At 47.1% G+C, this 12,749-nt stretch overlaps 1 protein-coding gene across 3 annotated transcripts in view; it reads right to left on the bottom strand.

The window, feature by feature from the left end:
- AFF4 (ALF transcription elongation factor 4) overlaps window positions 1-11,141 on the bottom strand; it is a 49,836-nt gene extending 38,695 nt beyond the window's left edge. For 2 of the 3 annotated variants that reach the window (XM_051631166.1, XM_051631168.1), the window contains exon 1: window positions 10,773-11,141. The gene's annotated coding sequence lies outside the window, so the exon portion shown is untranslated. Of the gene's footprint in view, window positions 1-10,222; window positions 10,246-10,772 lie in introns of those variants that run through there. The other variant, XM_051631167.1, reaches the window with a different exon arrangement.
- Window positions 11,142-12,749: the final 1,608 nt, after the last annotated feature.

The following is a 12,749-nucleotide window of genomic DNA, read 5'->3' as shown; positions in this document are numbered from 1 at the left end:
AGAGTATCTCTAAGACTGAATGATGGGATACAACAAAACCACCATGTACTAAAATGGTCATTTTCTGCACCTTCCACAATGCTGAGCCAGGTAAGACAGAAGAGCCTCAATGTCCTTGTGTTATCAATAACCAAGCCTGAACCAGCAGAAGGAAGTAAAGCTCATTTCTGCAGTTAAGTGAAGCAGAATTCCAACGCTGCCTTCCCAAGTTTTTGCACTTCTGCAGGCTGCATCTTGCAATACCAAAGCTACTTTCAGGGATACGAGGCTTAACCAAGGTAACAATGCTCTTCACATCATCTGAGCCTCGAGCCCTGGTGTCCTACAGCTCAGAAGGTAACAAAAGCCCTACAGCACAGACTGACCTCAACTGAGCTCTGCCACCCACAGAGAACACAAATTTGTTTCTCGTGCAAATCACAACTCAGCAAATTAAATCCCGTTCATTCTTACACTCAACAATGACATTTTCCTCGTCCTTTCGATCCTCCATCTCTGGAAGACACTGTAATTTGCACAGTGCAAAGATGGAGCATCATGAACACAAAGTTTTTACATGCAATCCTTTCATGTCCACACAGGCTAACCAAAGCATATTGTAATACTGTTTCCCAACAATATTCTGCAGTTTAATTGTGCAGAAACTTAATAACCAAATTCCTGTGTCTACATGTTCTTCTATTTTAACTTTGAAGCCAAGACTATTGGTGTTTAAATTTTATTAAGCAATAGTTATTCAGACATCCAACATTAATCTAGCGATTATGGTTCTGACTTCCTCACATTAATTTACTTTCATAAAAGGCATCACGACATTTGAGTGTTATGAACTCCATGGTATGAGGATTAAGGATTCACTTCAGAAATTGTCTGGTAAATATGCTCTGTAGAAGATTTGAAACAGCAGATGATGTTTTAATGAGGTGACATCCAAACGAAGAGTGAAAAGGCAAGAGAGAAAAGAATCACATTCATTTCAAGGTTCACATCCTCCTCCCATCCTAACAGAGCTGCACAAAAAGCAAGGAGAAGGAAAGTTTATCACACATTACCCAGGTTTAACTGCTGTTCCCTCCAGCCCTACTGAAAGGTCTCTCACAAGACATTTATCTCAGGCTTCCTAACATCATCGAGGTTCACACGTTCTGCTGCCTAACGCACTACAGTGAACAGCAGAGTTTGAGATGATAAATTCTGCTGCTGTATAAACCACTTAGGTCTCTCATAGCTGCTCGCAGGACTGAGCTCTTGTCCACATGGCAGTGCAGTATAAACACATCTTTGTAAAGAGCATCTTTGCTGCTTCCCCTGCCTCTGTCAAGCACAGTTTTATAAGCACAACTTTTATTTGATGCATCTTCACAAAATAAGTATCAGTAATAAAATATTCTGGGGCTATTAATACCTCCTGTGCCCAGCTCTCCTTGGTACTTAAAGCAAAAGGCAATGTTTAAATTTTGAGAGCCCAGCAGGGGTGTGGTTCCAGGTCCCTGGTCCAGGGCACAAGCCCAAAGCAGTTCCCATCCCAGTCGTGCTCTTGCCCTGCACAGCCCTCCTGGTAGTGCTGACACAGCAATTTCTTGGGGCTGGTTAAGCTGAATTAGGGAAATCTGTGCAGGTTCAAAACTGGTACTTTTGGGGTAGGCTTATTTTTTAACACAGATAAAGTTTGAATGCTCCGTGGGCCCCAAAGTCATATCAGTATTAGACAGGAGTAAGCAACCTGTTTAAAATAAAACAACAGAAATAACAAAAAAATCCACAAAAGTCTGACTAAATGACTGCCTGTGTTTCCTGCAGCACAGTGCCTTAGGTGGGCTTTGTCTGCAGCCACTGAGCTCATGCACATCTCTTCTCAGAAGAGACGGCTTGAACTCACCCAGCACCGATGGTCCCTGTTAGCAGTGAAGGTATCCCCAGGATTCCTGTGCATCTTGAACATTAGAAGGAGTCACAGATTTCTGAAAATCCACAATTTTGAGTACCAGAAAAGAGAGAATAAAGTTTTTAACTCTAATTACCAGTTCAATCCTAGCCTGTATGCAAAATGTTGCTAAATTCATCACCATTTGCTACCTATCTAAAAGCTGGGATTAACACATGAATGACACAACAGCTCCGAGACCTGGGACACTTTCTGGTAAATCTAATAAGGAAATTGTAAGTTAAGTATACTAAAATGATGAGAGCACATACTAGCTAAACTATGGAAAACCTCAATAGAGAAGAGGAGATATTTCAGATTTGCAGACAAAGAAGAAAAAAAATTGAAGGGAGCGGAAGGGACCAGAACTATCCAGAGGGGTAAGCTGAAATCCAGCAGGAAAGCCACAGCTTTGATGTGCAGTGCTTCTAAACAAACACTAAAAAAGTTGGATAGTTTTAACCTCTCATCCCACCTATGAAATACCAGCTGTATTTTATAAGCCCTATAAGCAGGCTGAGAAGAACATTAACATTGCAATGGCCATTGAGTAGCAAGACACTTAGTATAGGAGCAATCACTTCAGGAAAACAGCTGACAAATGTTCATTTCTCTATATAAACTCTTAATAAAATTGCTTTCCCTTTTTCCCCCATAATGACATTAATTTCTTGAGTATGCCTTTTTCAAAAAATTTTTCCAGCTTCTTCTCACGTTTCTGGATGTGGCCTTAAAGCAAAGTGATGTTGTTGACAGGTCTATTGGATTTAAGCACTAAAGAGAGACTGAGCCACCCAAGACACCCTAGACAGAACATGCCTTGGCTGCTCCCTGTTCCCAGGGATCCTGTGTCTCAGGCAGGGCAGCTGGGAATCCCAAGAAGCCTTAGTGGACATCCCTGCCAAGCACCAGCAGAGCTCATGTGCAACCCACCATCATCTGAGGACCTGCCAGTTACACCAGAGATGCGTGTGACCCTGGTGAACAGTAACAGCTATGAAGTATCTCTCACAGAAGAACTGTAAACAGTTTTTGGGCTACTCAGACCAAAAACTTAACTTCTGCATTTGAAAAACCAGTAAAGGTGTTGAGCAAGCTGGTTTTGAACCGCTGCTCCTAACGTATATTTAACTGTAAGCTAAAGGACTTGACGTTGAGACTGCAATCATTAACAACCTACATAACTCAAAGTCAGGGATACACAACGAATCTTGCCGCTAGAGAAAGAAGTTCAACTTCTTCCTTGCAAGATGTTAAACACAAGCAGCATTGCCAAAATGCAGCTGAATTCCCAAACGCTCAGTGCAACAGCCAGTTCAGCCCATACACAGACCCTCAGCACCTTGGTATGTTACCAACTTACACCTGATAACCTCTCTGTTCTCGGACAAAACTCCTCTCCAGAGCTACAGAAAGGACACAAACTTTTCTCAATGCTGAAGCTTCCAGGGGTACAGTGGACAAACCAGCTTCAGTTAATAACAAGAAACCCCAAACAAAAAATGGCACAAGTTATTTGGGCCAATTTGGTACATAAAGAGGACACCATGAAAACACCTTTAAATATCCATTCCATGAGGATCTTTCTTCATGCAGTCATAAAATGCATTTTTTTTTTCTTAAAAAGAGGGAACTGGAGAAAATTAAGATAGAAAAGTCCTTTTTTTAGGAGGTTATTAATGACTAACAAATTTAAGCAGAAAATTACTTGTCAAAACTCTCTCCTAGTAAAACACATTTCTGGTAATTATGGGCTAATAACATGTCACAGTAATAACTTTTCTTGGTTTTTTTTTCCCCTCTCATTAACTATAATTGGTGCAGATATTTCAGCAGAAGTAATCATTGCTCCAGGAAAAATCTTTTTACCCTTCATCTTTTAAAGGCTATCTACACTACAGTTTTCACCATGTTAGATCCACGTTTTAATGATGCTAACTGATCCTATCAGCATCATAAGGACAAAATTCAAGCGGTGGTGCCCAAACTTCACCAGTCCCTTTCCAGCCCTGGATGGAGCAGAAACTGTGGCCATGCAGCCAGGACAAGTCACTGACATACAAACCACCTGGGAACTGGAAAGTTTAATGGTAAGTCTCAAACAAACTGAAACTCCACCCAAATATACAAAAACCTACTTGAAATACACACATACAAAACTACCAGTAAGCTCTTCTCCATACAGGACCAACCAGCACATCAAAAAAAAAGACATGAGATAGGAAAAGGATCAGTTTATCTCATCTTGGCCAATCTTCATGCCTCAAGGCCCTTGAAGTTACAAAGATAAAACAGTAAGTCACCTTTGTAAAACCAAGCATTTTTCCATCACAGCAACTTCCATTGGGTTACTATTCTTATTTATGCCAAAACACAGTCCAACCTGCTACATAAAATTTACAACATGTTCCTCCATTAAGTCCTTTAACACATTTCTCCATACTCCATTTTTCTGAAATTTTCATCTTAATGGCTCATGTTTTCAGATTTGAACTTTGAACAAGGAATGTTGAAATTATCTTTAAATAAGGAAATGCTTATGCTAACAGGAATGGAACACTGCAAAATGAGATTGGCACCATTCTGATTTTTTTTTTTTTTTCCAGAAACTCTGGTTACTTCTCTACCCACAAAACACAACATCCCAGAAAAACTAAATTCCCATTTTGATGTGGCTTTTTTTGGTTTGGTTTTACCCTTCCCTACAGGGAAAATACTCCCTTAGTTGCTCTGCAGTCAAACTATACAAAGAGAATTGTGGACTCTTATCTCCTCATCCTACTCACTTTAATGATTTGTGCACATCAAAGCCTAATTAAAACCATTTAAGCACTTCCACAATTGAAATCTCTTTAATGTCTTCTGGAAATTAAATTAAACACAGAAACAAAAAGAAGTGCATGTGAATATACAAAGGTGCACAACTATGATCAGCTACTGAGCTTTTCTGTTAGCAGAGATAGTGACACACACAGAAGTTCACATTTGGTATTTTGAAGCATAATTTATATAAAAATATTGCAGACAACCAAGAGAAATCACAGAATCATAGAACAGTTTGGGTGGGAAGGGAGCTTCAAGATCATCTAGATCCAACCCCCCTGCACGGGCAGGGACACCTCCCAGCAGCCCAGGTTGCTCCAAGCCCCATCCAACCTGCCCTTCAACACTGCCAGGGATGGGGCAGCCACAGCTTCCCTGGGCAGCCTGGGCCAGGGTCTCACCACTCTCACATTAAAAAATATCCTCATAATGTCCAACCTAAATCTCCCATCTTCCAGTTTTAATCCGTTTCCCCTTGTCCCATCCCTCCCTGCCCTTGTCCCAAGTCCCTCCCCAGCTTTCCTGGAGCCCCTTCAGGCCCTGGAAGGTGCTCTAAGGTCTCCGTGGAGCCTTCTCTTCTCCAGGCTGAACACCCCCAACATTCTCAGTCTGTCTCCAGAGCAGAGCTGCTCCAGCCCTTGGATCATTTATAACTAGGCCCTTGAACCAGGATTCCCCTAAGGAAAGTGCACTCAACACTTCTGACTGTTCCACACAGCCCAAAAGCACAGGAGGAAAAAATCCCCAACTCAAAGTGCCTGCCTGGGTAAATGAAACTATTGCAACTTGTTTCCAGATTTTCTGATGCTGGAGGACCAGTCACACTAACATTGCCTTATAAGGCTCCAGGGTGGCTGTACATTTATCTAGGAGTACGTGTCTATCTCTGGGTAGGTGCCTGCTACCTCGCTGCCTGCACACTGTGGGCAGCTGCAAGAGCAACAAATCCCCAGCTCTGCTGTCCTGGCATTGAGTTGGTTTCTGCATGTGGAACACACTTCCAGTCCTCACACCACAGCCTGATCCCAGAGCACCATTCAGCCCTCCAAGTGAGAAGCTGCATGTGCCTGCCACGCTGCAACTGGAAAAGGAGAGAGACAGTGCTCAAGGCCAGGGAATTTCAGCAGGAACCAAAACTTGAGGAAAGTATCTAACAGGGAGCCATTTACCTTGGGGATATCTTGGAATCTGAGCTAAGGACAAGTGTAAACAGTTTTTCCTGTCTGAAGAGTACTTTTTAATTGGTCACTGCTTAGAAATACAATTTTCCTAATGTTTGGGTCTAAAAACTAAATATACTATCACTTTTTCCTTAAAATTGGAAAACATATGTAAAACAAATGCTCTGTAATCCAAATACAGTGAGATCCCAAGCACTCACCTCCACTTCCAGGAGACCACAAAGCCACAGCACCCCAAACCTGGGCACCTTCTCATTTTAACACCACATCCAGTAAAAGTTACGGAGTTTCAAGAGCACAAAGTTTAGGGATCCATTTTGGTTTGATACATTCTCCGACACTACTTCCAGTCCCAGGAGAGCTTCTCCAAGGAGTTTCAGCAGGGACACATGCATTTCCAGGGCTCCCTCCTGCCCCTCTATGAATAAACTACCAAACTTAAAAGCTGAGGAGTCCTGAGCCCAGGCCAAAAGCTGCTCTTGGAAACTTCGGATAATGGGGAGATATCAATCCTCTGCAGGAAAACAAACATGGTGCTAACACTGAAGAGAAGTATCACTCCAGCCTGTTGTCTACTACAGTATTCATGCCCCCAGTGCAGTATTGGGAATGAACTGCTGTGAGGCTGCAGGAGTGCAGCTATCCACTGGGAGGGATATGGAATGATAAAACAGCCTGTCCTGGAAAGCATGATCATCACAGGGCTACAATATTAGTAGAAGTATATTCTGCATTTGTCTAATTATAAAACAAGGACAGCAACATGTTCAAGTAAATTGCCAATAATTGTCACAACACAAATAAAAGCCAAGATGAACTATAATAAGGAAAGATCAATAAAAGGGGCTGTGAGGTGTCTGGTGAGGAGTATTTGGGACTGGGTACCACAGCTGAGTAGAGAGAAGTGCAGAAACACTTTTCTTAACGAGCTGTTAACAGAAGAAAATTAGTTCAAGACTTCAGAGCAAGAACTTCTTATTCAGTGCTTGTACAGTACCAAGCACAAAGAGATTTTTTTGTTTTTTTCTTTCTCCAGTTAGTACCTGGCACCACTGCCAGTTAATAAACTAGGTTTTACATTGATCAGCAAGAATTAATGAATCAAGTACAAACAAGAGACATGACAACTTGTAGAACTACAAGCAAACGCACTTGGGAAGAAAATACAGTTCACTACCTCAAGGAAAAAAAGAGGTTGGAAAGAATAAGTTTGAGAAAGAAATTTGGAAAGTAGTAAGAACTTGAGAGTCTAGGGAGATGGCAGACACCAAACTAGACACGAGTGCATGAGGCAAACCGTATCACAGCTATGGGGAAAATGGAATTTTGGATGGCAAGTCTGGAGCTGGCACAGAGTCAGGGAAGGAAGCGAGTCGTGCTACGCTGCAGCTGTGCTGTGCCAGGCACCTCTACACACACAGCACTGGATTTTCCTTGCACAAAGCAGTGATGCAGTTATTGGAAATGGGAATCCTTAATTCAACAGGAATATGTGCATCTAGTTCAAGTGCCTAAAAGGAGAATAAAGCTGGGTTCCCATAAAAGAAAAAGATACAGTAAGAGAAGAGTGCTTCATTAAAAATTCAGGCTGGCTAAGCTTAGGGGAAAAGTTTTAGGACAGGAAGGAGCAGGAGCCCAGGCACTCCTACTTCCTAAGCAGCAACAAGACCCAAATCATATCACAATCTGGAGAGCATCCTCCTAGTCGTTAGTAACTGTAGAGAAGGAAGAATCCTGTGAGAGAAGACTAATTGTCAGATAAATTCTTTCATCTTTAGTTTTGCAATTCTATGAACCTGAGTTCTTATAACACAGCAATCTATTTTACATACATCTAACCCTCCTCTATCTAAATGGAATCTGTTAACATTTCCTGAGTCATTTCCAGACAGTCACTATTCATCCCAGGGCCTCTCCACCTCCCCACAGCTTGGAACGTTTCCTCACTGCTTAGGCAGAGGAGACCTCAACATCACTTCTGTCTTGATACAAATGCCATGACAGGTTACAACAGAGTGACAAGACAGGGGGACTCAAGCTTCGTTACTTCTCAGCCTCTGCTGAAGGTAACTATGAGCCTACAACACCAAGGAAAGGAAATATGCCTGTAGAACAAACCACACGTGAGTAACAATCTGAAATTATGTGGCCAGGAACAATTACTGCAACAGAGAAGAAACCTCAAAGTCATAAAAATCCCAATAGTGTTTCTACATTCTCAGACAGGAAGACCCAAAATACAACACTTCAAAAGTAACTTTCCTCCCAGCTCTACACACACGTTGCTGCTGGCAGAGGCAGCCTCCTGAAAGATGCTTGTACTCCTTCCACATGCCCAGCGAGGGCACAACCTGCCTGCAGGACAGGTGCTGATTTCATGTCTCAGCTCTCCAGATTCAGCCTCAGCCACAGGTATCACTGGTTAATAACTCTACTCTCAATGTTGTAGATTTCTGTTGATCTGGAGCAAAGAGTAAGAGTAGCAATGATTACAAAACCTCACAAAACAAAAGGATGAGCAGGAAGGAAAGGAGACATCGGAAGCAGATATGGGCAGTTACAGCAACCCTCATCAGCACTGAAAATACAGGGGGGACAACAGCAGTGTCACCATCACTCAGCCACAGAGTCCCCTGCCTGCCTCAAAAGCTGCTGCCAGCTGCCCTCAGTAACACACCAGTCACGATGTCTTTAGTCACATCCAACATCCAGGAGCAACCACAGTGGAAACCAAGTGCAGCAGAAAATCCTTGGCAGCAGCTGTGAGCTAGAGAAGGGAGGAGGAACTAGCACACATGTGCCAACCTACTACCTACCCACTGCACCATCAGGACAGACTGCTGCTGCAACTATTCAGCTACAAAACCTGAACAACCCCAAGTGTGTGGGTTTTGCAGACACAAATGTGGCATCTTCTCATGAAAGAGCTGGGCCAGAACCATGCAAAAGCATTTATATGTTCCAGCTCCCCAAAAAGACAACCTAGAAACCCAAGTGATATTTCACTGAGGTTTTATCAAGTGGAGATAATTCTACCTGGGAAGAACACAAAGCACACCAACAGGAACTACTTTCTTTTGTGGTTGCTGTGTGCCTTCTTGAACAAAAACATCTGCTCAGGGGCTCAGTCTCACTCTCTCAATGTTTGAGACCCAGGAGAAAAGTCACAAAATGAGAAGAGCAGAGATATTTAAAGCAGGTGTCAGGGACCTGAAACTGTTTTTGAGACTGGAGTTGAAATTCACTATTATCTTTCATGACTAAAACTGTTCAACAGAGGTGAGCTTGCTCTTGCACAAAGCTACCAATACCCAGTATAGCAGTTAGGAAATAATAAAAATGAACACTGATACACGAATAAACGCAAGATATGAATAATGCCAAAGGGTTGGTCCTGTTACTGACCAACAGGAACTGCACAACAACCACTATGAGCTGCTGTACAACTTGTGTATCACCCATGCACAGCACTACCTAAGACTATCACACCTTGCTGAGGCACAGGGCACAACAGCAGCCCTGGGAGTTTAGTAATGTTTCTCTCATTAGAGGAGATAACAAAATGACAAATCAATCTCTAACCACTCCTCCAAAGTGCCTGACCAGACCCTATTTCGCAATAGCGCCCCCGGGCTGCAGAACACCCTGTGCCAGTGTTCAGAGATTCTAAAGAACTGTAAGGAACTAGGAATGTACCACCAGAGGAAGGTCAGGAAGGAGGAGGGAGCTGGCAGTGAGGTGACAGAACAGACTCGAGCAGAACAAGTTAATCTCAAAGACTGATGCTGAGTAAGTGCCTGCTGGGCTGATGCAGAGGCAAGTGGGAGGTCTGACATCAGTGGAAACATGGGAACATGGAAAACCCTCTGAGCCTTCGTAAGTAAACGATCAAACAAGGCCTCAATGAGCCAAGGAGATGGGCTGGTGAAACAGAGGGCCCCACACCTGCTAACTGGAGCTCTCTTTGCATTACAGCATCATCATCTTTTCAGGCTGTATTTGAGACACAGGTATAAGCACTCTCAGTTCTCCCCCAAAATGCAGTTAACCCCTTTCTCACTTCAAGAAGTGAATCAAAGACATGGCAACCGCAAGCACCAGTACCTGTGTCACACCTCTTAACGTTTTCTTGCTTTGTTTTGTTCATTGGAAGAAAAGAAATAAGAAAACCAACAAACCCAAAAGCAGATCTCTGCCTGGCCCCCAGAGGGACGGCTGGGGCGACCACAGAGCCCCCCACCGCCCTCCGGGACGTGCTTTACACGACAACCCCGCAGCCCCGGCCCCTTCTCACCTCCGGCAGCACCTCCACGGGGCCCTCCCGCCCCATCCCGGGAGCGGCTCAAGGCCTCGATCGCAGGGAGCAAACGGGAAGGAACAAAGCCCTGACGTCAATTACTGGAACAGGATTAAACCCGACAGCCCGGAGCTCGGCACGCACCGGCCCCAGCGGCCGTTTCACCGGGTTTTCCTCTCCAGGGAGGGGACGCGGCGGGCCGGGCCGGCGGGGAGCGGGACCCGGCGCAGCCCGCTCCAATTCCCGCCGGCCGTGTGACCCCCCCCCCCTGGCTTGTGCGGGGAACAACCGCGGTCCCGCGCCTTGAGGCGGGAGATGCGCCACGGAACGGGCGAGCCCAACCGAGCGGGGGGGCCGGGCCCGCGCCGGCACCGCGGAACCGGGCCGCGGGCCTGGCAGGGCCAGGAAAGCTCGCCACGAAGTGAGCCGGGGGGCTCAGACGGCGGCCGCTGCCGGGATCCCGCCCCGCAGCCCGGGGGATCTGGCCCGGGAGGTGCCGGCCCGGGCGGGAGGGGCTGCCCCCCCCGCCCCCCCGCCCCACGCTCACCTCCGTTCGCCGCTCCGCTAGGCCCGGACCATTTCCTGGCTGCCGCCACCGGCCCGTGGGGCGGGCAGGGAGGTGAAGGAGGAGCCCCAAGGGAGCGAGGGCGCCGCCGCCGAGTCCCCGCGAGCCCGGAGCGCGCAGGGGCAGGCCCGGCCCCGGCAGGGGACGAGGCCCGGGGCAGGGGGAGCGGCTCACAAGCAGGCGGCGGCGGCTCCCCAGGGGTCCCGCCGCTCCATGGCGGGACGGGGCCGGGCTGACGGCGAGGCGGGGCGAGGCGGGGGCGGATGCGGAGCGCCCGTGTCCCGGGCCCGCTGCTGGGCCCGCGGCTCCTCCCGCAGCCCGGCCTGCGCTCCCGGCAGCCCCCGCGCGCCAGCCCCGCCGCCCTCACGTGACCCGCCGCCGGGGGACTCCGCCGGCACGTGACCCGCGCGGCGGGGCGGGGGCGTGGCCAGGCCCGGGGCTCCGCCCCCCGGTGGGCGGGGCCGGAGGCCTCGGGGCGCCCCGGGCTGGGGGGGGGGGGGGGGGGGGGGGGGCAGGGCCCGGGGGGTTTGGGGCGGAAAACCCGGGATTCGGCTGAAACAGGCGGGGCAGGGGCAGCAGGGCGGTGACCGACAGTAAACCATCCTTTTCTGGTTTGGGTTTTTGTTTCTTTAATACGCGTAACGCGCCCCGACATCTAAGTACCCGTGTCAGAGCGCAGCCCGCGGGGCGGGCAGGGACCGGTCCCCCCGTGCTGCGGGAGGGCACGGGGCAGCTCCGCGGCTGCAGCCCGTCTCCGCACAGCTGTTCGAGCTGGCGGCCACAGCTGGAGCTTGTCATGACACCGAGAGGGGCCCAGTCAGGGTGGGAACAACAGAAAGGAACAAGAAGTTGCAAAAAAGCCCCGTTCCCGTCAGTTCCAGCGATGTCTCCGAGCTCCGGCAGTGACGTTTTTATACAACTAATCGCCAAAGTCAATGTATATGCTGGTGTTACGTTTTGTATTACCCCCCTTAAGCATCTCGACAAAACCATCTGTACGGACCTGCCGCCAGCACAGCTGCCGTCCCCCGCTCTGGATAAAGGCGGAGCTTGGATAAATACCGTTTCCTACAGCAAACTCACGGGGCTACGGTGTGTGGAGCTGTTTCTTTATGAAGCAAACCCATTCGACAGCAGAAGCCTCATTCATTAAGGCCTCCTCCCGCAAAAAAACACACCAGTCCATCAACCCGCCGCAGACTGCAACGGTGCAGTCTCACCAAGGCGCCCAAAACCTGTTCCTGGCTGACAGCTGTTGGATTTAATAAAGGCCTGGACTAGAAGATCAGGTTGTCTCTCCCTTCCTCAGTTCTCCCATCAGTTCCCACTGTTTCTCCTTGGAATGCGACACCTTTTCCCCAGGCTGTTTTTCCACCAGACTCCATCCCCTGCTTCCCTTCAATTAGCAGTGGCAGCTTTATTTGTGATTGGGAGCAGTACATTGAGGCTGCTCAGAGCTTCACAGGCCTCAGGTAACCCCTTGGCAAATGTCACACTTTCTATTTAGTGAGGCTTTTTTTTAAATAATTATATTTAGTAGTTAACCCAGAGCTTTGGAAGACAGTAATTAAAGAAATACCCCTCCTCTGGAAAAAAAGCTTGAATCAAAGCATCCAGCAAGAAATCTGGATGTGACACATGAACTGGAAAGGTTCCTGGCAGACTGGTGGGTTTTACTCTGTAGTAGAAGAGTATGTAGAGACAAATAAAACAGAAAGGACAATTTAAAAAACACTACAAAATCTTGTCTTTGAAATGAAACAATTAAAAAAACACTGAGTACAGAGGGACTTTTAGGGTTGGTCTGGGACCGGTGGCATAGATACCCAGTAAAAGCCATGAGCCAGCTCTTTAAATCTCCACTCCTAAGCCAATGGCAGACCAGAAATTAAATTAAGGTCTCCTCAGTATCATCTCTAACTGCGTTAACTTATTCCAGCTCCTGCAGGCAGAGCCCAG

Source organism: Apus apus, chromosome 13, assembly GCF_020740795.1.
Source record: "Apus apus isolate bApuApu2 chromosome 13, bApuApu2.pri.cur, whole genome shotgun sequence".
Lineage (NCBI taxonomy): Eukaryota > Metazoa > Chordata > Aves > Apodiformes > Apodidae > Apus > Apus apus.
The sequence above is the reverse complement of the archived record's forward strand: the minus strand, read 5'-3'. Positions and strand labels throughout refer to the sequence as shown.